The sequence below is a fragment of the Hyperolius riggenbachi genome, chromosome 1 (assembly GCF_040937935.1).
Source record: "Hyperolius riggenbachi isolate aHypRig1 chromosome 1, aHypRig1.pri, whole genome shotgun sequence".
NCBI lineage: Eukaryota > Metazoa > Chordata > Amphibia > Anura > Hyperoliidae > Hyperolius > Hyperolius riggenbachi.
In genome coordinates, this window is record NC_090646.1 from 686,766,457 (window position 1) to 686,770,977 (window position 4,521).

Below are 4,521 nucleotides of genomic sequence, written 5' to 3' on the forward strand. Positions count from 1 at the left end.
GAGAAAGACAGCCACAGGGAGAGACACAGGGACACAGGGAGAGTGACAGCCACAGGGAGAGACACAAGGAGAGAGACAGGGATACAGGGAGAGAGACAGGGACATGGAGAGAGACAGAGACATAGGGAGGGACACAGGGAGAGACACAGGAATACAGGGAAAGACACAGGGAGAGATACAGCCACAGGGAAAGACATAGGGACACAGGGAGAGAGACAGCCAGGGATATAGACAGGGACACGGGGGGGGGGGGGGGAGACAGCCAGGGAAAGAGACAGCCATAGGGAGAGAGACAGCCATAGGGAGAGAGACAGCCATAGGGAGACAGACGGAGAGAGACAGCCATAGGGAGAGCGCCAGGGAAAGAGACATGGAGACCGCCATAGGGAGAGAGACCGCCATGGGGAGAGAAACCGGGAGACAGCCAGGGAGAGAGACAGCCATAGGGAGAGAGACAGGGAAACAGCCAGGGAGAGAGACAGCCATAGGGAGTGAGACAGCCAGGGAGAGAGACAGCCATAGGGAGAGAGCCAGGGAGACAGCCATAAGGAGAGAGACAGGGAGACAGCCAGGGAGAGAGAGAGCCATAGAGAGACAGCCAGGGAGAGAGACAGCCATAGAGAGACAGCCAGGGAGAGAGACAGCCATAGGGAGAGAGACAGGGAGAGAGACAGCCATAGGGAGAGAGCCAGGGAAAGAGACAGGGAGACAGCCATAGGGAGAGAGACAGCCATAGGGAGAGAGACCGGGAGACAGCCAGGGAGAGAGACAGCCATAGGGAGAGAGACAGGGAGACAGCCATAGGGAGAGAGACAGGGAAACAGTCAGGGAGAGAGACAGCCAGGGAGAGAGACAGCCATAGGGAGAGAGCCAGGGAGACAGCTATAAGGAGAGAGACAGGGAGACAGCCAGGGAGAGAGACAGCCATAGGGAGAGAGACAGGGAGACAGCCAGGGAGAGAGACAGCCATAGGGAGAGAGACAGGGAGAGAGACAGCGATAGGGAGAGAGCCAGGAAAAGAGACAGGGAGACAGCCATAGGGAGAGAGACAGCCATGGGGAGAGAGACCGGGAGACAGCCAGGGAGAGAGACAGCCATAGGGAGAGAGACAGGGAGACAGCCATAGGGAGAGAGACAGGGAGACAGCCAGGGATAGAGACAGCCATATGGAGAGAGACAGCCATATGGAGTGAGACAGGGAGACAGCCAGGGAGAGAGACAGGGAGACAGCCAGGGAGAGAGACAGGGAGACAGCCATAGGGAGAGAGACAGGGAGACAGCCATAGGGAGAGAGACAGGGAGACAGCCATAGGAAGAGAGACAATGGGGGAGGGGTGTATGTGCAGCCCAGACTTACTAAGCTCCAGGCACCAGAATCTCAGGCCATTCATCACTCCACAGCACTCTGCACTATCCCGGGCACATTCAAAGTTACACGGAGAGGCTAGGAGGACCCGACTGTCCTCTGTTCTGTAGGCTGACTCCCATGTGCCCGTTTCCCAGTGATTACAAAAAACTTAGTATATTTCAATCAGGCACTTGAGAGCCAGCCTGAAGAAGCGCAGGGTCCTCTGGGCTCTGTGTAGCTGTTCATGTGTCCGGGGACAGTGCAGAGCACGGCTGATGCAGGGGATAAATGGCAATGATTCTTCTGCTCAGCGGGACACTAGGAGGGGGGCCCAGGACAGAGGAGCGTGCCTTCCGAACAGTGGCTTCCGCCGAACACAGTGAAGGTCCCGCTGTGACTGTTGGGACCTTTGCATGCGGGGAGGACAAGCGGGCCCCCCTAGGGGGCCCAGGGGCCCCGGGCCCAGTCGCACAGGCGACCGCTGCGACCGTGGCCCCTACGCCACTGCTTACATTGACATTTGAATAGCCAGCAGCCTCATTCATTAGCAGCCAGTTAGGTAATTGGTATTAAGCTATTGTCAAATACAATCATCCAGACATAATAAAAAGAGGTCTGAAGCGCATGAATAGACTTGTTCACATTACAAACGCGGACGGCCACGCATGCGGAACGCAACGCGTACGAACGCACGCCATCCGCGTTTGTATGCAATGCGTGGCTGATCCCATCACTGAAAAGTGAATGGGACAGCTACGCGTTTTGGCAAAAAATGCGTGCAGCATGCGTTCCCGGACCGCACAGGTCCAGAACGCATGCAGTGTGAACATCAGACATTGCACTCTATGCAATGTCTGATGTCGTGCGTGTCGGCCACCTGCACACGTTTCCAAAACGCGGCTGGAAACGCGTGCAGTGTGAACGGGGCCTAATAGTGTCCTGAGACAGCTGATAATGTAGGAAACTGTCTGATGTGTGAGTACATGTAAAGTGAGGCCTGCTGTTACCAAAAGAGGATGTCATTACATTTGTTACCAAGGTGGAAATTAAATAATTGAGCTTAGAGCTACATTTCAAGCTATAAATTGTCAACTCTGAGGTCCAGTACAGTAAGGGCCTGTTCACACTAAGGGCGTTTTTTTTTTTTATTTTATTTTTTTTTAACCACTTGAGGACCACAGTCTTTTTGCCCCTTAAGGACCAGAGCCTTTTTCTCCATTCAAACCACTGCAGCTTTCACGGTTTATTGCTCGGTCATACAACCTACCACCTAAATGAATTTTACCTCATTTTCTTGTCACTAATACAGCTTTCTTTTGGTGCTATTTTATTGCTGCTGCGAGTTTTCGTTTTTATTATATTCATCAAAAAAGACATGAATTTTGTCAAAAAAATGATTTATTTTTTTACTTTCCGTGCTGACATTTTTCAAGTAAAGTAAAATTTCTGTATACATTTTTGTTCAAATTTATTGTGCTACATGTCTATTGTGCTACATGTCTTTGATAAAAAAAAATCCATTCATTGTATATTTATTGGTTTGGGTAAAACTATGGTGCCAAAAGTGAATTTTCCCATTTTGAAGCATCTCTGACTTTTCGGACCACCTGTCATGTTTCATGAGGTGCTAAAATTCCAGGATAGTACAAATACCCCCCAAATGACCCCATTTTGGAAAGAAGACATCCCAAAGTATTCAGTGAGAGTCATGGTGAGTTCATAGAATATTTTATTTTTTGTCACAAATTAGCGGAAATGACACTTTGTGATAAAAAAAAAAGTTTACATTTCTTCTAACTTGCAACAAAAAAAAAATGAAATCTGCCACGGACTCACTATGCTCCTCTCTGAATACCTTGAAGTGTCTACTTTCCAAAATGGGGTCATTTGTGGGGTGTGTTTACTGTCCTGGCATTTTGGGGGGTGCCTAATTGTAAGCACCCCTGTAAAGCCTAAAGGTGCTCATTGGACTTTGGGCCCCTTTGCGCAGTTAGGCTGCAAAAAAGTGCCACACATGTGGTATTGCCGTACTCAGGAGAAGTAGTATAATGTGTTTTGGGGTGTATTTTTACACATACCCATGCTGGGTGGGAGAAATATCTCTGTAAATGACACTTTTTTAATTTTTTTTACACACAATTCTTCATTTACAGAGATATTTCTCCCACTCAGCATGGGTATGTGTAAAAATACAACCCAAAACACATTATACTACTTCTCCTGAGTACGGCGATACCACATGCGTGGCACTTTTTTGCACCCTAACTGCGCTAAGGGGCCCAAAGTCCAATGAGTAGCTTTAGGATTTCAGGTCATTTTGCGACATTTGGTTTCAAGACTACTCCTCACGGTTTAGGGCCCCTAAAATGCCAGGGCAGTATAGGAACCCCACAAATGACCCCATTTTAGAAAGAAGACACCCCAAGGTTATCCGTTAGGAGTATGGTGAGTTCATAGAAGATTTTATTTTTTGTCACAAGTTAGCGGAAATTGATTTAAATTGTTTTTTTTTCACAAAGTGTCATTTTCTGCTAACTTGTGACAAAAAATTAAATCTTCTATGAACTCACCATACTCCTAACGGAATACCTTCAGATTAGACCTTGGACCTGCAGGAGTGATGCCAGTCAGCAGTGAGCCGTCAGGGGCAATGCCAGTCAGCAGTGAGCTGGGTACTTGTCTAAGGATAGATGGATGGATAGAAGATGGATGGTGGGCAGGTGGTTTGTTAGATGTACGGTTGTAAGTATGGTGGTTGGTTGGTTGGATGGATGGAAGGTGGGTGGTGCTTGGTTGGATGGAGGTATGGATTGAAGGATGGATGGTGGGTAGGTGGTTTCTTAGATGTATTGTGGTTGGTTGTATGAAGGTATGGATGGATGGATGGTGATTGGTTGGATGGAGGTATGGATGGAAAGTTGGTGATTGGTTGGATGGAGGTATGGATAGAAGGATGGATGGTGGGTAGGTGGTTTCTTAGATGTATGGTAGTTGGTTGGTTGTATGAAAGGTATGGATGGATGGTGGGTGATGGTTGGTTGGTTGGATGGAGGTATGGATGGAACGATAAATGGTGGGTAGGAGGTTGGATAGATTTATGGATGGAAGGATGGATAGTGGGTGCAAATAATGGATGGGATGAGTGGATAGTAAATGAACTGACAGATGAATAA